Source organism: Papio anubis, chromosome 15 (genome assembly GCF_008728515.1).
Source record: "Papio anubis isolate 15944 chromosome 15, Panubis1.0, whole genome shotgun sequence".
Classification (NCBI taxonomy): domain Eukaryota; kingdom Metazoa; phylum Chordata; class Mammalia; order Primates; family Cercopithecidae; genus Papio; species Papio anubis.
This window is the reverse complement of record NC_044990.1, coordinates 31,964,197-31,987,369: the sequence shown is the minus strand read 5'-3', so window position 1 is coordinate 31,987,369 and position 23,173 is coordinate 31,964,197. Positions and strand designations below refer to the sequence as shown.

General features: G+C 39.2%; 1 pseudogene; it reads right to left on the bottom strand.

Annotated features, from left to right (window-relative positions):
• LOC103879268 overlaps positions 1-23,173 on the bottom strand; it is a 346,426-nt pseudogene that overhangs the window by 86,981 nt on the left and 236,272 nt on the right.

The window sequence follows — 23,173 nt, the reverse complement described above, 5'->3', positions numbered from 1 at the left end:
TCTGGTGATCTCTGGCAAATTTTGGCATTCCTTGCCTTCAGAAGCATCATCTTGCTCTCTGCCTTCACACAGTATTCTCCCTTTGTGCATGTGTGTGTCCAAATATCAACTTTATAAGAACACCAAGCATATTGGACTAAGGACCCATCCTACTCTAGCATGAACTCATCTAAATCTACATAATTACATCTATAATGACCCTATTTCCAGATGAGTTCACATTATGAAGTACTAGGGGCTAGACATCATCATATGAATCTGGGGAGACAATTCATCCTATAACACCTGGTAAGCTGTTAAAAATAAAGACTCCAACGTGATACCTATTCAGTCAGAAACTCTGGGGGTGGGGCCTGTTTTGTAATAAACTTCTTGGGTAATTATGGTGCAGCCATCTTGTGGCAAGTCCATACAGTTATACTTGGAAACAGTCAATATAGCCAAGGGGATAATATGGAGAGTTTCTTAGCAATGCAAAGGGAGGTATAACTGTGAAGAATGCATAAGCAGGCTTAATGAATATTTGAGTGGATGGAAAAGTAAAGAATAGGGTCCAGTATAGTTTGAGGATTCAAGTCTTAGTGGCAGGAAAGGGTTATAAAAATATTGAATCATTCCAGAAGAGAAAATGATTTCCTCCTTTAACAGCTGAAATCAGCATATATGAAGTGCTCAGTGAGTGAAGTCATCGCCCTAGGTACCAGAAATCCAAAGATGAATGAGATGCCATGCCTTACCGCAAGGAGTTCACAACATATTGGGGAAGGGGGCAGATAAAAAAATTAAAATACAGGCCAACTGCGGTGGCTCACACCTGTAATCCCAGCACCTTGGGAGACCAAGGCGGGTGAATCACAAGGTCAGGAGTTCAAGACCAGCCTGGCCAAGATGGCGAAACCCCGTCTCTACTAAAAATGCAAAAATTAGCTGGGTATGGTGGCGGGCACCTGTAATCTCAGCTACTCAGGAGGCTGAGGCAGAGAATTGCTTGAACCTGGGAGGTTGAGGTTGTAGTGAGCCAAGATCATGCCACTGCACTCCAGCCTGGGTGACAGAGTGAGACTCCGTCTCAAAAGATAATAAAATAAAATAAGATAAGGTAAGATAAGATAAAATAAAATAAAATAAAATTTGATAAGGACTGTAATCCAGAAGACCAAGTTCCTATGGAGGAATCCAGGGAAAGATGGTGGGTTTCTTTAGAGTCACTCAGAGGTGACTTCAGGCTCAGGCATTCAGGAGGCTTAGACTCAAGAGAGAGCCAATCTATTGACATCTTGTCCTACAGAATAAAGGTGAATCAAAAGTGGGACCCCCATTCAGTCTTGGTACAAACAGGACCAAGATGGAGGACTGCTGCTCTTGTTTCTGCTTATTGTACAGGAATGTGCAGAAGTAATGGAAAATATTCAGCGCACCAGGTGGCTGTCATCCCTGTGATGATTCTTCCCTTTTATAGGTTAAATGCTTTTGTTTTTGTTTGTTTTTCCCAGTTCCTGTTCTCTCTGATATCTGTCCACTAAGATATTCAATACCAAGTAGAAACTTACTGAGTTTTTGTAAAGAAGCAAATATAATAGATGGCAAAGAAATTCATGGAACTTCAGGAATTATCTGCCAAGTCATTGTCATCCCTACTCCTCCAGAATGGTGTGTTTGCTATGAAAACAGATCATATTAAAATCAGAAGTTAGTACTCCAGTAATATTCAATTGAGCCTTTTCTAGGATTTTTTTTTTATCTTTGGAAGTCTGTCTACGAGTTGGCAAGAAGAGATTATATGTGTTTATCTCTTGTAGTTTCCCAATTTATTTAGAAAAGGGATATAGATTTAAGCAAAACTTAGGTGGCTGCAGAGAGCAGGAGAAGCATCTTTCCACATTTTTCCTCTTGTTCCTTGTTCCTCCTGAGTAAAGCTGTTGCTGGTCTTTGCACATAGACCACATAGACCTGCCAGAGTTGGGAAAGAATAATTATTGCTATTCCACAGCTTTTATATACTTAGGTTTACATTTTCCTTCAAGAAGATCTTACAGTACTTATTTATGGATTTATTACTGTACTAGCTTTCTATTGCTGCAGTAAATAAATTACCCAAATAGTGGCTTATAACAATACAAGCTTATTATCTTATAGTTCTGTAGGTTAGAAATCTGACCAGTCACACTGGATAAAAGTGTATTTGTCAAGGTGCTGCCAGGGCTGTGTTCCCTTCTGGAGCCTCTAGGGGAGGATTAGTTTCCTTGCTTTACCTACCGGGCTACCTGCATTCCTTGGTTTACAGCCCCTTCTTCCATCTTCAAAACATTATCACTCAAATCTCTGTTTTTATAGTCACACCTCTTCTGATTCAGTTCCTCATGTTTTCTTCTTATAAGAACACTTGTGATTATATTGAGCTCACTCAATCATCCAGAATAATCTTCCTATCTCAAGATCCTTAATTTAGTAACATCAGCAAAGTCCTTTTGCCATAAAAATTAATATAAACACAAATACTGGGGATTAGGACATGGGATTCTTTAGAGAATGAGGAGAAATTGTTCATATACCACACTAAGGAGGTGTTTACAAGTTTTTGGTTCTCTTGATTTTCAACCTCACTCTATTTCCAAGAAGACCATATCTTCATCTCATGGAGAGAGCCTATTAGCCATTCCTGAATAATACATTTGACTCCAGTTTGCACAGGCTTCGGAAAGCCAGACTCCTAGCAGCCACCAAATGGATTTTTCACCTAAGATACCCAGTTTTTTAAAAGAGGAAGGCAGATAAGATTAATAACTTAACGAAATTAAGTATGTCTTTGCACCATTAAACTTCAGTGTAAATTTCTTGTGTCTCCAGCAGAGCTTAGCATATTGTCTTGTACATAGTAGGTACAGAGTAACTTTAATATTAAGAGTGAAATAACTTGTTACAAAAATAAGTGCAATTTTACATGCCAATATCTTTGCATGGCAGTATCGCAATTAATTTTTTTTAAAGGATTTTAGTCAGATTGCAGGGACATAAAAACACTCATTTGCAGTTATTACTGGAAAAGTGGGAGAAACTCCCACTTCAACATGGTCCTCTAAACTTCTTAAATAACACGTTGAAACAAAAAACAAATAGAAACATGCATTTATAAAAAATGCATACCTTTAGAAGTATTTTACATAGGCATGTTTTTCCAAATATTTACTTGAATGCTTGACAGTGACAAGTGAAGGTAAAATATTTTAAGGTGAATTGACCACTTTCCTGGCACCGGAAAGGGTAGTCTACAAAACTAGAGGTGTTAACTCAATGCTACTCAAACAGCATTTTATCTTTTGCTTGCCATCCCCTCCTACTCTTTCTAAAATAAATGTGGTAATTGAGCCTTGTTCATTTTGTTTCATTTTCTATGAAAATCAAGTCCCATTCATATCTCTACATCCTACAAGTTAGTTGTAAATCTAGACATAGGTAAGAGCAAACTCATTTCCAATAATATACTTAAAATTTTCCCCTACAAAGCAATGAAAATAATAATAATAAAAAATACGGACTCAAAATTTTCCCCAACCCCTCCATCTCATGTCACATAGGAAAGTAGCAGCCATTCGCACTACCACCAAACATTTCTGGGTCTAGCAATCTCTTCATTCTACAATCTTAAGGGAAAGAAAAAACATTTTTCTTACATACTCTTTAAAATTAATAGTATACAATACATTTTCTTTCTGAGAGTGGGAGAATGAAATTTAAAAACATGCTTATTTGTTCTCTCTGCTGAAAATATCTAACATTAGAAGAAGAAACTTTGGTTTCCACAGAAAATATTGGCTTCCCCATTAGCCATCTGCTAGATGGTGGGAATGTTCTGTGTGGCTTTCTCAGCTGGAACATTTGGAAAATGAATACATTGTTGCAAAAACTCACATTGTTGGCCACAATGTTTGTGATCATGTTGTTGACTTACCAGATGTCCTGGAAATTCCTGGGGTGGAAGTATCTCCAGTCGTTCCAAATCCCTCTGTCATGTTGCAGAATGGTGTTTCATATACATGACTCTTAGCTATTTCTCATTGTTTACTATGGAAATTTTCATTCAGTCAATCATTCTGTAGACTGACACAAGACGGAAATAGACACCATGGAACATGTTATCCCAACTTGCACACCTGTACATAAAAGACCTATTATTTACCATTCTTCAAAATAATTTCTTCTCCAACCCCAACTACGTGTATATGTCTATCCATATTTAAGATTAGATAGGATGACCTCCATTGTGCTTATCTCCAGCTGGTAAAGAAGCAACAAAGTCTAACAGTTGAATGCTTTGCTCACTCATGCCTGAGAAGTTTGTTCAAAATGTGAATAACCCCTGTTTTCAGTCTGGGCCTTCCCTTTTGAAATTATATTAATGGAGTGATGAATAAAGTAAAAAACTCTTCTACACTTTTGCATGCAAATAGATTAGACTTTGCCTCTTGCAAATGGAATTATCTCTTATCAGTCTGTTTCTCTACTTGTTTTCATTTAAAGCAAGAGAATACTCTGAGCAGAATGAGAACGTGTTCTAAGTGGGGATTCATTTTAATACTCCATAGAATTCTGACTGCCATATGTATGATTATTCTGACATAATCATACATGACTATAGGTACTTGCCAAACTACACTTCATGATTAATTTTAACTTTTATTTCTATCAAAAGGATATAGCATGAGGATTTATATCCCCAGAGGTTTTTAAAGGACAACAATTTATCTTTGAGGCCCCTATTCCACCACACAACTCCAGTTCATTTGCTTCTTGGAGTTTGCATGCTGCTGCAGCAAGTAGGTGGCTCATCCACTCCTACGTCTCTCATCTTTACCAGCATCCTCCGACCTGTCCATCCTCTGCCCCAGTGCTCTGCCATTGGTGTGCACAATTGCTACTGAGATAACTCTGTCCCAAAGGCCCCTTTGGGTCTGGTGGTTCTTGCTGTTGCTTACAGACAGGGGAATACCTGATAAGCTATTTATGGCATATATTCTTAAACAGGCCTCACAGCCATCTTCTTGTTACCAAAGCACCAGGGGATCTGGCGAGGTCCTGCTGCTCACCAAACAGAAAGCCAGTCACTAAGACAATGAGTATTGCCAGGGAAGAAGGCTTTCATTGTGTGCTGCAGCCAAGGAGATGGGAGATGAGTCTCAAAAGCATCTCCCTGACTGACTAAAATTAGGGTTTAAATAGTAGGGAAGAAATGTAATGACATGCAGGAAAACAGGAATTAGGAAGAGGTAAGGAAGAGGAGTTGGTAAACAGGAAGAGCAGGTGGTCACTTAGGCAATCATGACAGGTGAGGAGTCTGGTGTCTCATTGTCCAGATGTGGCAATCTGGTAAGTTTCAGTTTCTTTATACTATCTCGAAGTCCTGATGGTTGATTTCCTGAGAAAAGAACTCACATAAGACAAATACAACTTTCTTAAGTTTTAAGACTGGGACGATTATCTTCTATGTTTATTGAAAAGAAACCATTAAATACCAGTTCTATGGGACAATTAGGTTGGTTTCACCTCACTGGGTTTCTCCATTGTAGGTGTGATATGATTTGGCTCTGGGTCCCCACCCAAATCTTATGTTGAATTGTAATCCCCACTGTTGGGGATGGACCTTGAGGGAGGTGATTGAATCATGTGGGCAGATTTCTCCCTTGCTGTTCTCATGACAGTGAGTGAGTTCTCATGAGATATGGTTGATGCTGGGCATGGTGGCTCATGCCTGTAATCCTAGCACTTTGGGAGGCAGAGGCGGGTGGATCACCTGAGGTCAGGAGTTTGAGACCAGGCTGGCCAACATGGTGAAACCCTTTTTCTACTACAAATACAAAAATTAGCCAGGCGTGGTGGTAGATACCTGTAATCCCAGCTACTCGGGAGACTGAGGCAGGAAAATCGCTTGATCCTGAGGGGAGGAGGTTACAGTGAGCTGAGATCATGCCACTGCACTCCGGCCTGGGTGACAGAGCGAGAGTCCATCCCAAAACAAAACAAAACAAACAAAAAAAAAAAACAGAAAGTGCGTGGCACTTCCCCCTTCACTCTCTCTCTCTCTTTCTCTCCTGATGCCATGTGAAAACATGCTTGCTTCCCCTTCACCCTTCACCATGACTGTAAGCTTCCTGAGGCCTCCCCAGTCATGCCTTCTGTACAGCCTGTGGAACTGTTAGTCCATTAAACTATTTTTCTTTATAAATTACCCAGTTTCAGGTAGTTCTTTATAGGAGTCTGAGAACAGACTAATACAGGGAGTCTCCATTATGGAGAATGGGCTTAATCACCCTTTTCCTTAGCTTTTTTTTTTTTAATATATATATTATTATACTTTAAGTTCTAGGGTACATGTGCATAACGTGCAGGTTTGTTACATATGTATACTTGTGCATGTTGGTGTGCTGCACCCATCAACTCGTCAGCACCCATCAACTCGTCATTTACATCAGGTATAACTCCCAGTGCAATCCCTCCCCCCTCCCCCATCTCCGTGATAGGCCCCGGTGTGTGATGTTCCCCTTCCCGAGTCCAAGTGATCTTATTGTTCAGTTCCCACCTATGAGTGAGAACATACGGTGTTTGGTTTTCTGTTCTTGGGATAGTTTGCTGAGAATGATGGTTTCCAGCTGCATCCATGTCCCTACAAAGGACACAAACTCATCCTTTTTTATGGCTGCATAGTATTCCACGGTGTATATGTGCCACATTTTCTTAATCCAGTCTGTCACTGATGGACATTTGGGTTGATTCCAAGTCTTTGCTATTGTGAATAGTGCTGCAATAATCATCACTGGCCATCAGAGAAATGCAAATCAAAACCACAATGAGATACTATCTCACACCAGTTAGAATGGCAATCATTAAAAAGTCAGGAAACAGCAGGTGCTGGAGAGGATGTGGAGAAATAGGAACACTTTTACACTGTTGGTGGGATTGTAAATTAGTGCAACCATTATGGAAACCAGTATGGCGATTCCTCAAGGATCTAGAACTAGATGTACCATATGACCCAGCCATCCCATTACTGGGTATATACCCAAAGGATTATAAATCATGTTCCTTAGCTTTTATATGCCCTTCTTAGGTTGTACTGCCTCCTCATCACCCCTCCTGCAAACAAAGCCCACAACGTATCTCCTGGGCCCACTGAGGTCCCTGTTCTCACTTCCTCTTCATCTCTTTTCATTCCCCTTTATTACCTTTCATTCTACCTTGGAGAATTCACTAATCTGGAGGGCATTGCCTGTATAAGAACAATCTCCTTAAACAGACAAGGTTTGAGAACCTAAACTTGTATATGGCATTTTTTTACCCTTATTCTTCCCCTGAGGTGAAAATTACAAAGCCAGCTATTTGCTTGAATGCAGGAATGGAGTTGGGAAAGAAAATACAGGAAGGAGAAATTTAAAATCATATTCATGTCTAAAAAATATTATGCCACCAGTTAACTGTAATCAGAACAGAGAAATAAACAGAAAAAAAGGCCAAAATGGAGGAAGGAGAGTTGATAACTTTAATCAGCAATTTTCTGCTGTTCAATAAACTTTACTCGAACTACCTTTTACAGAGGTTGCTATCAATACAATACACTTCCAGATTCATGGTCCCTGCTACACCATGTTCAAGTAAATCCAGGTCCCCTACTTAAAACTTTGAATTTGATAAGAATTGTCAAGAGTTATTTAACCTATGATTGATTTAATGAGTAAATACAAATTGGTGGCAAGAAAAATATTGATCACCCTATATTTTTGTCCTTCAACACTGCATGCTGTTCTTATGAAAAGCTTTTTTTAATTAATAAGTGTTCTCTACTTTGGGAATATCTACATAGAAAGAAATATTATGGAAATGTAAGAATGAAGAATATACATATCTATCACCTGGGGAGATTTCACAGCTGTGTATACATACATATATATATATGTATGTATATGTATATATATCTCACCGCAGACAAACTGGATCAGAATCTCTAAGGTAAGCATCTATACTATTGGTATGTTTTAAAGCTCCTCAGGTGATTCTAGCACACTCATTCCTACCTACATCTCCCATTTATACAGGTAGGTTGTGATTTCTCTAAAATACGTCATCATATGTAAAAGAGCTTAAAACCACTTCTCCTGACCCTTTGTTATAAAGTACATTCGTTTCACCATACCCCAGCAAATCTCAACACAGAAAGGTTCTTCTGCAGTTTATTTCAATGTCGAAGAGAACTCATGGAAATACTATCAAATTTTACTCACGTGGTTTCCCACTTAAAAGCTGTAACTTTTGTTCTTATTTCCCCAAAGAATGACTCTATAGCCCACCAACCCCACCCCATCCACATGTTTGATAAATGTTAACCAACACATTTATGAGATGGCATTCCATTCTAAAATGACATTTAAAAGCTCTGCAGCTTAATTGCTGCGGATAGCCATCAATCATCACTGGGATGCCCTGGGATAGTGGACTTTGAGGTGTGCCATCCATCTCGTGGAGCCAATGTGGCTGGCTGCCTCCCCCTCTTCGTCACTGGGTGATGGGGCTGATGGAGACTGGCTGCTGCACTTTCGAAGTGCCGCCTGTTCCCTCACCTGTTCTGCATGACTACTGAACTGAGCCGTGTTGTGACAGTCTGCCTGCTCTTCCCTGTTCAGATTAATGAATACAGCTTTAGCTGTTAATTCAAAGCTAGTCAAGCTTATATCCAACAATTAGAGACCAATTTTCATATTCAGCTTGAGTGTATGTGTAGAAGGGTGTGGGAGAGGAATGCAATTTGGCATAATTTTTTATATCTAGGGCAAACCCGAAGAAGAAGGAAGAGTAAGGGACTCTGAAGATAATACCTGAAATTCTCATTGAGCCTGGCTACAGTGAAATGTTTCAAGCCTCAACATCTTTGCAAGCTACAACAATGTGACCCTGGGGGTTTGAGCTTCCTGCCCTGCAGCCAGACTGTAATCCATCAAAAATAATAAGCACACACGGCAGGCCCCTGTGCACATCTACCTTCAAGGGGGGTCAGCAGCTAAGCTGGCATTTCAAGAAGCTCTAGAGTCAGAACCCGTACTCTCCTACTCCTCATTTCCACCACAATAAGAAATGAAATTCTTACTTATATATAGAATTATGTACGTGACCTCATATGCCCCTGTTCAAGATCATCCAGGGCAATGGAGACTTAGTACTTAATTCTAAACCCTGGATTATCCTCCCTGATAAAGCAAGGGCTGCACCTGCCCCCATCTTGCATGGAAAAGCTATGTGTGGACCCCAGATGCTAAATCTGTCAAAATACATTCTTACTAGAATTTCTACCTACAGAAAGGAGAAAACGAACTTGGCTAGGGTATTCCTGCCCCTGGTTACTGGTGGGAGGGGAGGTTCAGAGGAGCACATGTCTATTCAAGGTACATAATACCTTTGTCCTGGGATTTGAAATCTCCCCTTTGCCACTTTGACTGATATTCTTACAGTGGGGGGCCCGTGACTGGAGCACAATACGCAGCAGCTATAGTATGTTTGGTCGCATTGATGACTCTAGTTGCTTTCCTTATTCAATTCCTTTTTGTTCTACTTTATTTAGCAGTCATCTCTAGTGTTGGACTAGCTCAGCCATGCAATGGGATTGTTGTCCTTCTTTGGGCAGTGTACCCTTGGGGACCATGTGGAGATGGTAGTGGTCATTCCAGTCTAAATGTCTCCATTCGGGAGGTAAAACACAGGCAGAGTCAGGGCAGCACATGCAATAGCTATTTTTCTGGATCTCTATTTTGCTCAAATGCTTGCAGTTTCTGTTTAGTGTTTTTAAAGGGTGTCTATTATCTTGTCTGTAACCTAGTAATTAAAAAGACCTAACTTACACACTGGATGCTAGGAATAAATGAGATAAATATAAAGCACTTAGTACAATGTAGAGTGCATAGACAGAATTTAATAAATGATAGAGTGTAAAATGTGTCAATAATTGTTCCTGTGTTTTTGGAAGTTTGTATCTCATTAGGGACAAATATACAAAACAATTGAATTGGTAAATAGATGCTTGTAGACTAAGAGCTAGCTATGATCAAAGTTGAAAATCAAAGTTACTTTGATAGAGAATAACTGGGAATGAGGGGGCTGTTTTGGAATGAGGGCCGTCAGGGTAAGCCATACTGAGAAGATGCCATTTAAGCTGAGACCAGAGAAGGAAGAGCGAGAAGAGCTGGGTGAGTGGCACTCCATGCACAGCAAACAGAAATTATGAAGCCTGTGAGGTGGGAAACAGATGCAAGTGGCTGGGATGTGGAGAGAGATGGGTGAGAATGGGGTGAGGTGAGGCCGTTTGGATTGTACTCCAAGTACCTGCTCCTCAAAGCGTGGTCCGCACATCACCTGGGAGCTTGCTGAAAGTGCAAAAACTTGAATGCCACCCCAGACCCCCAAGTCAGAATCTGCACTTTAACAAAAACACCTGGGTGATCTCTTTCCCGTTTTGAGATTAATAAGACTGGCTTAGGAAGTCACTGAAAAGTTTAGACAGCACAGTGGTACGATCTGCTTTATATTTCTTAAAGAATCGCTTTAGATGTTATAGCAAACATTGATTAGAGGGCAGTGTTTTTATTGCTATTTCATTATTCCTTTTGAAGTCTTCTGCCTAGTTTACTGCTCCTTCCAAGACTGGATCCTACTGCAATCTGGCCATCTTCCACCTGAAATCCAGCCCACTTGGCCCCAGCCCTGTGTTTCTGCTTATGCAATGCTCAGTGTCCCTGCCTACCCCCCTTGTACTTTCGAGGGTCATGTGCTCTTGTATTCGCCATATCCGAGCTCTGACCAAATTAGAAACCTCCACCCTTGTACATCCTGATGAATGCCTCTGAGGCCAGAGACAGTGCCTGTCCTTGACTGTGCATGCCACATCTTCAGCTGGTTCTTCCAGACCCAGTCTCTGCCTCTGAGGTGGTTTCATGCCACATCCTTTGGTTCCCACTGCATGCCTCTTCCGTGCCCCAGAAATTCTGGGATCATGTGAAAGAATGAGCATTCCAAGTGACTTTAATTAGATTCCAAAGATAAGAAAGGAGTTCACACGTAAATGCTAGCCACCCTTATATTAAAAAATAAAACTTTTTAATCGATTGTTGGGGGGAGCTGTTAATGAGCTAACTACTTTTAATTTAATATTTGACAGTAATTGCAACAGAATTACATTTAACAAGACAGGAACCTCTATGGGTTTTTAGCAGGCAAATGAGGTAACAGAACAGTTCCTGTTAAGGAACTGAAATATAATCAAAGGAGGCTTCATGCCTGTGGCTGAGTCTGAGTGACAAGACTACCAACAGTAACCCCCAAAGACGGATGATACTGGTTGTCTGGAATAAGAAACAATACAAGATTTCCCTGTGCTTGGCATAGAACAGTCTAAACGCAGGGCCTGATGGAGCATATAGGTTGTTGAAGATGGTTGGAGATCTTGTTCAGCTAAAGCTGTCAAGGAGGCTGGGAGCCAAGGGAATAAAAGGCACTGCTTAATGAGTTCTAATAGAAGTTAACAGGTAACTTTCACAGTGATGCTACGAGTAGATGTAATCCCTCTCCATTATGTGGCAATATTAAGGAATACTTTTTTCTCATTCTATGTGTGCTCTGGAGAGAAAAATAAAAGCAGTTCGTGTTGCTGCTCAGCATCCTCTCAGAGCGGCATCATAAAACTCAGTCCTTATATTAGCAAGGTTCAATCAGACCCACGAAATGAGGGCAGCATTAAAAGAGGTGTTTCGATGAGGGATAGAGGCAGGTTGGTGGGAGCATTGTAAGCATTTAATCAGGTCACATTGCATTTCATCCTAGGGCTGCCATGGGAGATCTGAGTTAGGCAGCTGGGAGTACCGAAGAGGCATGGCTCCAAAATTGTCTTCATTATGCACTTTCTTGAAACCCTCTGAAGAAGCTCACCTTTCTCACCTCAAATGGCTATGTCATCACCTTTATTTCGGCTCTAACTCTGGCTTTAATGGATTTTCTGAGCTTCCAGCTTTGAAACCCATATAGAAAGAACGACCTCAACTGAGTACCATAGCTGTTACTCAGATCAAATGTCACCAGTCCTCAGGGACAGCTTTAACTTCAGAATGATGTTCAAATTTGGACAGTGTAGAGCCAAGCAAATAGATTCTATATATTTTCAATGGTCTCTAGAAGAGGCATCAGAAAGAAGACTCATTTTCTCTCAGTTTAACACTATATTTGTTATAAAACAAACAAATAGGTCAAATGCCATTTTTACACAATTTTATGGGGGGAAAGAATGTGAGAAGAAAGAAAAATAGCTAACAAAATATTCACATTGCTATAGAAGGAAAAGGAACCTTTGGATACAAAGTTCATATCTGACAGGTAATGTGACAATAAAAGAGGGAAAAACATGAATTAAAATGCAATGAAAAGTTCATATTCTCCGTGCACAGAGAAATAAGTGAATGTCCTTAAATTGATCACTTCTGCAGCTGGAAGAAGGGCTTCAAATGATTGATGGATGTGTGATGCTTTTTTTAAAAAAAAGATATATGTTGAACTACAGTGAGATTAATCTAAGTCATTTTTCAAATAATATATAAATGAATTTCTAATATACTGTGCTTTGCATACAGTAAGAAGTTAAAAGTGCTTTTAAGATTAATTCAAAACTAAGGGATAGGTTGATAATAGAGAACTATAAACCATACATATTTAGTACGAGGAAAAAATGCTCTAAATATTGGGATTAACTTGAGAGTTAAACCTAAAAGATGGTGTCAGACAGAGGCACATTGTGCAGAGAGCCAGTAACAGTCATCACAGTCACAAACCATTGGGTGACTCCTCAAATTCTCATCAATGAAACCTAGCAGACCCATCACCAATTATACATGGCAAGATATAGGTTTTTATAAAATGTTGAAACAGACCCAAATTGCATGCAAAAATGTAATTCTCCACATTAACTGCTCATGAAAATTACATGGGAAGTTTCTGAGAGAAGAGGCTTTAAGATCCACTCTACAGGCCAGGCGCGGTGGCTCATGCCTGTAATCCCAGCATTTTGGAAGGCCAAGGGGCGGATCACGAGGTCAGGAGATCGAGAACATCCTGGCTAACACGATGAAACCCTGTCTCTACTAAAACAACATAGCCGGGTGTGGTGGTGGGCGCCTTGGGAGGTTGAGGCAGGAGAATGGCATGGACCCGGGAGGTGGAGCTTGCAGTGAGCCGAGATTACACCACTGCCCTCCAGCCTGGGGAACAGAGCAAGACTCCATCTCAAAAAAAATAAAATAAAAAGATCCACTCTCCACTGACTGAATCAGTACCATAGTTTGGACCCCAGAATATTTCCTGTAGTTCAAAGCCTCTGCTCTTTTTCAGCCTAAATAGGCATATTTTTTGATGCCAAAAAAAAGGAAGGGGCACCATGTTTATAATTGTAGTGCCTGCTACAGCTGCTGAATGAAAACCTGCAAGCATATCTGGACTATGCTGACGATCAGTGATTGGGAATGATTGATTTAGAACATAAGTTTCAGGAAGACAGAAACTATCTTCTCCACCACTGGTTTCAGATGCTTACAAGGTACCTGCCACATAGTGATCACAAAGCATTCATTGAACTAATTAGGAGATTGGGGGACCTGCAACTATCTATTGCTGTTTTTTTCTCTCTTTCATGTAAAATTGAAGATTTATGAATGTCACATCCAGAGGCAATACAGGTCAGGCACAGTGGCTCAGGCCTGTAATCCCAGCACTTTGGCAGGCCGAGGTGGGTGAATCACCTGAGGTCAGGAGTTCGAGACCAGCCTGGCCAACATCTCTACTAAAAATACAAAAATTAGCCAGGCGTGATGGCGGACACCTATAATCCTAGCTACTTGGGAGGCTGAGGCAGGAGAATGGCATAAACCGAGGAGGCAGAGGTTGCAGTGAGCCTAGATCACTCCACTGCACTCCAGCCTGGGGGATAGAGCGAGACTCTGTCTCAAAAAAAAAAGAGGATTAGAGTGGAAAGTCTTTCATACCCACATTTTGTAAGGTGTCAGAATATCTGGACCCAGGAACCTTACCTGCATTGACTTTTGAGACCTATGCAAATTATTCAGCTTTGTATCTTCCCTTGTGCATACAACAACCACAGACTCATAGGAGGTGTACAATGAATAGCATTTATTGAACTAATCAATGTATTGACTTTCACAGTCATTAAGGTAATTTAGATTCATTAGTTACAAGGACAAATTTTATAGTAGACCTCTTCTAATTTTTTTTCAAATAAATGGACACTAAAAAGAAACTATGAACTATATTTAAGCTATATGAATCTCACATTAATTCATACAATTCACAGATCAAGAGAAAGCTATTTGAAGTTTCTTCAATGGCTTAACATTTTAAATTTTTTATCAGTCCTTCATTAAATCAATAGAAATGAAGGCATGTAAAAGCCCAAGGAGTTTCTCTGTAATATTCAACGTGATTTACTCATTTCTGTGGATTTGCCAGCCAGACAGAGTGAGAGGTAGAATTATATCTTCTATCTTAGAATTTCTGTCAGCTTTCATTATCCACAGCACCTCTCTATCCATGTGACAGAGTTCTGATCAATGGGATATGAGCACAAGTATTCTAGCCAATTTCTGCATCATCATCTTAAAAATGAAGCTGCCTCTCTTGCCTTCTTCTCTTTTTTTGTTTCTACTGGATGGCATCTGGACTTGTCAATGACCTAGAGTCAACTAAATAGACATGGACAACACTCTGGAGGAGGATGGAGCCACATGATTGAAGGAATTTGGGACCCTGAATGACTGTCTTGAGCAGAGTCTTACCTACAATCCTGAACTGCTCACCCTTGGTCTACATGTGAACAAAATAATCTTCTGCCTTGATTGAGTCTCTTTATATGTGGGGTTTTTGTTTCAGTAAAGCATTAGTAAATATTATACTTCCTATTCGAAGATTCCATAATTTCATATAATCTGACAGTCCAAACATCTCGTGTTTCTTCTACAAGAGGTACGGATTGCCAGTTTTCCCCAAAGTCTACTGTATGGGTTAAAGCAAGTATTCTACTTTGTTATCCTACACAGCTGACAACCAGCAATAGAAAATGTTCTCAGGTAACTGCGCCAAATACAGTAGTGAAAAAGGTGAGACCAGGAAGCTAAAAATGTTATGATACACATCATTTTTGACCTGGATATATCATCCGAAGGTGCATTTTGTTTGGCATACTGTAAAGACATCCTTTGTGACAAGAAACAATATTTGTGAGCCTATTTCTGGTCATGTGCATACAGTTAATTAGCAAACTTCCAACTTACTGTGCATGCAAATTTCAAAGTTCAAGAAGTGGCAATTTGCCCACATAAACCTTATACAGCTTTTATTGTTTTGTCAGATCTGCTTATTTAAATGCACAAATTAAGTACTATGTGTTGTACCTACTTAAAAATATGGTAGGATTCCTTGGAAGACATGAAAATTAAAATGTCAGAAAGAAAAAAGCTTTTCTATCTTACCCTCAAAGGGTGCTGTGGGATAAAAGCCAATTTTGGAAATGTGTTGCCTACCAGGCCAAATGTGGCAACAAAATCTAATGCTTCTGGTTAGATCCTTCCCACCCCAACTCTCTCTCTCTCTCTCTCTCTCTCTCTCTCTCTCTCTCTCTCTCTCTCCCCCCCCCCCCGCCCCAGATGCCCTGCAAGAAAAGTCTATGTTTGCTGGGCATTGAGAACACATGAGCTTCAGGGACACAACAACGAGTTCACCTCCCCTTTTCAAAATGTTCCATTTAACAGTTCAGAACCAAAAACAGATCCAAGATTCTTTGGTCTAGATTATTCCTTTTTGTTGTTTTACATAGAACAGGCCTCTTCATTCTTATTTTTTTCCAAATTTGTTCATGCATTACTGTTTTACCACTTTCCCCTTTGCCCTGGCTCCTTCATGACTGGGACTATCCTCTACTAAAAAAGATAAAGTTTTCCTCCACAGTAGTCTATGAAATTGTTTTAAACCATAGTTATTCTCTCGGTATTTTTAAATGCTTTGTGTGAGACTACTTTGAAATACATGACTTATTCCTATATTTACTGAAATTGTTCAATGGTTTCCATCATAAATTTAAGTCACTTAGACATCCTTGAAGATGATGAAGGAACTCCTCTAATTATATTTGGCATTTCAAAAAGATACAAACACGCGTGCGTGCGCGTGCATGCATGCACACACACACACACACACACACTTACTCTTGATAATGCTGCCCAAGTTAGCAGACATAAATTGTTTTGCTTTAGGCTGAAATTATTTTAATTCAATATAGCTATACCAGTTATCTTGTTGCAAGCTGGTCAGAAACTCCATCAACAAGTATATAGCCATATGTGTGTGTGTGCGTGTGTGTGTGTGTGTGTACAATTACCCATCTATCTGAGGGTTTCTGCATCTCCAGATTCAACCAACCATTGATTGAAACCCCCAGATACCGAGGACCAACCGTACTATGTCATTTTATATGAGGGACTTGAGCACTTGTGGATTTTGGTATCCACAGGGGTCCTGAAACCTATCCCCCATGGACATGGAGAACTGAATAGATATATACACATGTATAGCCATTAAAAATTACATTAATCCTTCTCTTTCATAATTTCATATATATATGTAATTTGTTTCTGGTAAATATATATTTTTTAAATAATGGGCCTACTGGAGAGTGAAAAATAATACATTTTTGTGGCCCTTAAAATTTAGGATAAATCTATCATCTCTGGAGATTTTAAAATTCTATCTCTAAGTGATTTAAGCAATTTCTTCATAATATTAACTGTCAAACTATTAACTAGAACAATCATGAAAAGTTCTGCTTGTGTTCCACACATCTCTGCTTAATTTTGTTATTAGAGCAGATGGCAATGCCCTATCAACAACCAAAAGGAAAAGAAACCTCTCCTATTTCCCAATCTTTTACTATTCAGAAAAATAAGCAAAATAGAACGTATACCAGTTTTGTTCTCCTGACATTTTCCTATGGGGAAAAAATCCTCATCACTGCCCATTCTACCCTCCCTTGTTTTTTGTTTCAATTTTTAATTTCGAAGTACATTTTTGACTGAATAATTCCCACCCTATTCGCATTTCCAGAGGCAGTTTAAAAGAACATAAAAGAGAGAGAATGTGGCATCATATTCTATTGTCACTGTTGCTCTCTGCACCAAGCCCAGCCATCTGAAAGATATCCACATCTCTGGGTCTCATGTCGAGTGTTTACTTTTTATCATTTCAAAGTGTTTCTCTCTGATAGCACGCCTGTCAAATTTATGAATAAGTCTAGAAATTTTCAAGATAAGCTGAAATCGGTCTTATTTGTTGGCTTTCTGACTCAAATTCCCTCTACCTCTTCAGGGAGGAAACTTCTGATTTTAGAATCCAACTGCTGTATATTTCTTTGCCCCAACTCTCTCTGTAAATCACACTTGGTTTCACAGATTTGATAAAGCCTGCAAGCTTATAATGTCCCTGCCAGAGCTAGCCAAGAGTTACTTCCTGGGGAAATGAAGCCAGTCGGCAGCCCTTCTAGCAACATAAATACGATCCTATTAGATGGAAGTCAGTGGGCCTGTCTAACATTGGGGATTTGCCCAAACAACTCCACAAAGTAGCATGATCAAAGTGATAAAAGAAATGTCCTAAAATGACAGGGGGGGAAAAACAACAGAGGGTTCTGTTTTGATTTTGTCATCTGCCCTTCAACTCTGCTTGGATTCCACAGCAAGAAGGATTTCCTACCAATACATGACCTGTTTCTATATAAAAATGAAAGCTTATCCACTACTACAGACCATCTCTCACACTTCAGACCCCATATCACATCACAAGCTACTGTTTTGAGAAGTTTAAGCACAGAGACTTGTATCGAGTTTGACAGTGGTGGAAGAGGTACCAGTAGTTGTAGAAATGCAGATATCGAGTTTATGCAATTCATGTCTTTGAAGAATTGTACTGTCACATTGACCGGTATTTTATCCATGAATAAAAAGGGTATATATGATAGAGCTGATAATGTATTATTATCTTAAGAACTGCCTTGCTCTGTTGGTTCTTATTTGACTTTATCAAAGCCCATCAGCTAACATGGAAATATGTTGCCTGAATGTTTGCTACTACATACACACAATACATGCATTTGCTTCTATTACTGACACAAAGAACGCCCATGCATTGTTTAGGGCAGGAGGGGAAGAGCTAGACAAGCCATTCAAAATCTAAAAGAAAAAAGGTCTGTTTGGGGTTTTTCTCCCCCCAACATAGAAGCATATTATTACAGTTTACTCCCAGATAAGGGTATTTGTATTTCACTAAATTCATGAGTTAGAGTTCATCAGTATTAACAGTAAAGTCTGAGAATAAAGAACCCCAAGCTTTAAGTACTAAATTCAGATATGATGGTTAGACAGGTTAGATTGAATAAATGATAATGATGCCATTGTTTTTACTTCTAACATTGTCTTTAATAAAATACTTTCTTTAAAGAAAGATAATTTTAAAAATCTGACAGGACCTTAAAGATCAATTAGTCCAATATTATGATTTTGCAGATGAGCAAACTGAAATCCACAGGGTTGAGTTTCTTAACACTGCACAAATAATTGTGGGATATAGGAATTACTAAGTGCATAAAGAGGTTGAGATTGCATCCAGTATGACTTGTTGCTATCTGGAATAAGAATTGGTGTTCAGACTCATGCCTGTGTTATGGGCTCCTTGTTCAGATACTTAGAAAAAAGTATAATAAAATGTGATTAAGAGAGATTTTTCCTTAAGGCCCTGAAAGGGTTTTTCTGACAGGGATAACTTGCTTTCAAGTTTCTCTTTCAACATTGTCTTGACAAATTAATGGATGAAACGAAGATTAAAGTGTCTCAAATTAGACATTAAATTCTGTGAGTTGTTTTTACTATGTAATCAGAATTAAAATAAAAATTGGGAATCTGCCAGTTCCCAGAGCTTCTCAGGTCTTTACAAAGGAGGAACTCACTGTCCCTTCGTCTTGTTATTAGGAACAAAACTCACCAAATAAGCATTGCCACCTTGGATAGTTAGTAATGGGTTGCATTTCATCATGAGTGAGGCCCCTACAAAGAGTCCAATCATCTGATCATTTTAAGGAGACACCGTAAAAAAATAAAATAAAAAATAGTCAGTATTGGATGGAATGCCACTCATTTCATCCTCAGTAAGCTAATAGATGCCAGCCACTGTGTCGCTTGACAACCAGCTTGTGCCAACTTGCTTGACAGAGAAAAGGCCATTCTAAACCTGTCATTTAAAGTGCATCTGCTCTGGCAGAACCTCATACGAGGAATCCCTTCGTAAAAAGATCCTTCTGAGGATAATATAAACCTGCTGCAAATAAAAATAATCATGTCAGTCCAAAGAATTAATACAAATGGTGATATAGTGCATTCTTGCTTTCTTCCCACAACCCATGCCAAGCAAAAAACACGAAGTTGTTCATCGAGATAATTTTAGTACAGTCTCATGAGAATCATACCAAGAGAAGTATTCTGAGGAAGCTCCTGTGCAGACTCCCATTTTCCAGGAGTAGTGTTTAAAGTAGGTCAGCATAACACACAATGCCTCATTTCATTTCCATTCTGAATCCTCTTCCAAATATTTACTCTCGTGACTTTGTTGAAGAAGACAGTGATAGTTCTCCTACTGCCTTCCATTGAACAACTGTGAAAAATAGAAAAATCTGTTCAGTCTCTCATTCAGCTTACAAAGTCAATTAGTAGAACCCACCAACTAGTGAGACTAGCCCTTATATCTCATGTTCAGAGACATTTGAGAACATGTAATAAAGTTCTGAAATGGTTGGTTTGAGCTGCCATTTTCAGACCTTGTGAATTTAAGTTTACAGTGTCCTACCCAAGAGATGACAGAAATATTTCTCTTGATTAATCATTATTTCTACATTTTTGTAGCACTCTCCAGTTTTCAAATAATTTTTAGACTTACCATTTCATTTAATCTTCACAACTTTATGAACTATCAATTTTAAAGAAAAAGAGAATGAGGCTCAGGACATTTAAGTGGTTTCCTACAAGTCACACAGCTGGGAAATGTATATATTTGAACCCATGTGCAATGGACTCTTGTCATGTTTTGCTCAGCAGCATTCCAAGGCACCCCTAAATGGAGAGAATGCACTATTGTGTGTTCCTTGGCAATAGACTCCAATTAGCCGACTGTGTGGAGTATAGTTGAGCCAGTAGACATTCTATAGGTATATGCTCCATAAATAACAATGTCCTTTTCAGAACTTAGAATTCCAATCAACCATTGCTTCTCACTACTGACACTTTTCTTCTGCACTATCTTTCTGGTCAAAGCCTGCCCACTCTTCTTTAAGTAAATGTCATAGGAATCAGGAAAAGTTTGATTTTCCTCTCCCAAGTCTCTCATAATTAGGGTACAGAGTCACAAAATGCAATTATCTATTCAGAAGTTCATCCTCTGGTCCCTAAAACTTGAGGGAGGAATGAAAGGCACAAGGAGCAGCGAGTCCTGAGAGAAGTGATAGAGAGATGTGGCACCTAGCACAGTGGTGGTGAATGTTTGGCAGGAATAACTCTGAGTGCAGACAGCTAACCACCCAGTTCTTTAATAAATATTTGAAATTCAATGGTTGATTGGTGCAGAAGATTCTTGATATCTATGATTGCCCAATATTATTTAATCAGAAGTTGATATGAAATGATCAGAGAGAAAGGAGTATAGGAAGAGAATGACAATAATTATAGCTTGTATATACAATTCTTATAATAGGGCTTCAGTGAATATAAATAGACACACATACATATATAATTTATGTTTACATATTTGAAATACTCAGTAAGTTTACATTCTACATGAAGAGATCTCCTTCTTCCTGTCCCCTTGCCCCTGACTAAAAAAATCGGACTATGGAGCTTTTGGTAATTGTCAATTTTTTGCCACAGACTCAATCTTTTCTAGCCATAACTACATCTAACAAAACAAAAAAGCCTTTGGTAAACACACACAGTAAAACAGAGAACCACTCGTGGGAAATTGGTAATGGCATGTGCATATTTTTAAAACATTTCTTTCAATTGCCAGTAGCCTTGTCTAATCAGGGCACCTCTATTCTGAAGGAGCAAATATCAAAGTCAAGATGAAATGTAAATGCAACATTATAATATATGGCATGTAGAATGAAGATATGGCAAAGGTTGACATTGATGATGATTAAACCGTTTGGGATTTGGTCGTAGACACATGAGGATGGAATCCATAATCACCAGCCTTCCTCTCATCTTTATACAGTACCTGCTAATATACACCAGCTTTGTAATTACCTACTAAAAGATAGGTGGGGAGTTCATTAACCACGCTAATTACAAGAACAATTTATGCTAAATCATCAGCAGGAATGTTAAAAACACTCCTTGAAAGCCAAAACAATGTAAAACCGACCTTAGTGGATGCAGAACATCTGTTCTCTGGGTCAGGATAAAAGAGGAAATCACCAGAAAACAGAGTGGATGAGAGCAGAAAAATATTTTCTTTGTCATTCCCAACTGAAAGACAGGTGCAAGTCTATTATGTGAAGAGAAGGGTATGTGTTAGAGATGCTGACCTCACGGGTAAAGGGGACCACTGGCAACTGCTGGCTCCTGGATGCTTCACCACTTGTCACCCAGTAGCCTGGTCTGTCATCGCTTGGAGAGATTCCACCGTCTTGCTTTCTTCTCTCTGAAGTATGAGTCAGACAGAGAAGAGCAATATTCCATAAGTATTTTGAGATGTTTTAAATGTCATGTCCATTTTTACGTAACTCTACCACATGTTCAGAAGTCAAAGAACAAAAGATGATGGCTGACTAATGACTTGATGGTGCATGATAGAGAAGTTTAATTGTAAAATTAGAAGAAAAAAATTACTGTCAAATATACTTTAAGACATCACTTAGTAAGTATATATAGGCACCAGGAGCTAAATTTTACTGAAGGGTTTCTTTGAACCTTAGAGTTTTAGGACTATTATTATTTCATGATTATGAAATAATTCCTTGTGATTAGGTAGTGTCAACTAAAATTATTTTTTTACAAAAGCTATCCATACCTAAATGCATATAATTACCTTTTTCCCTGCAGGAATAGAATTTTTGAAGGGGGAGCTGATTCAGGTTATGCTTTAGGTTCTCTGTAAAATGGAAAAGCTTCTTTGGAAATTTTCCATGTAATCGTCATCAGAAGCCTCCTTGGTTCCAGCTGCACTAATTAGAGGTATGCACATGAGGTTCCATGTAAGGAGAGGGGAAAGGAACATTAATGACCCAGACTGTGATATCACTTGTGAGATCTTCTTTCCACTGATCTGACACCAAATTAAGTTCCTTCCTGACTTTTTTTTTTCCTTTTTGAGACAGAGTCTCGCTCTATTTTTTTTTTTTTTTTTTTTTTTTTTTTGAGACCGAGTCTCGCTCTGTCGCTCAGGCTGGAGTACAGTGGCTTGATCTCTGCTTACTGCAAGCTCCGTCTCCTGGGTTCAGGCCATTCTTCTGCCTCAGCCTCTCGAGCAGCTGGGACTACAGGTGCCCGCCACCAAGCCTGGCTAATTTTATGTATTTTTAGTAGAGATAGGGTTTCACCGTGTTAGTCAAGTTGCTCTTGATCTCCTGACCTCGTGATCCGCCCAACTCAGCCTCCCAAAGTGCTGGGATTACAGGCGTGAGCCACCGCACCCGGCCAGATCTTCTGAGTTTTAAAGACAGTTCACAACTCCACATTGGTATGTGAAATTAAGTCTTAAAATATTGCATCAATGTTTTTTGATACTAAGACTGAGTAGGCTAAACAACACTTACACATAAGCGTATCTAACAGTTAATAACAACTGGTACAGAACTATCTCTTGTCTCTTACTTCCAAGGAAACATCTTCCTAGAGCACATTCTGGCTAGAATCAAAATTCTATAAAAAGGTTATGCAACCTCGTCTTCTCGTTTTAAGAATGAGAAGACAGAAAGTTGAGATGTCTTGGCAAAGGTCATAGTGAAATAATCTTGGTTAATATCAGCGTCGCAGTGAGAGTTTTGTCAGCAAAG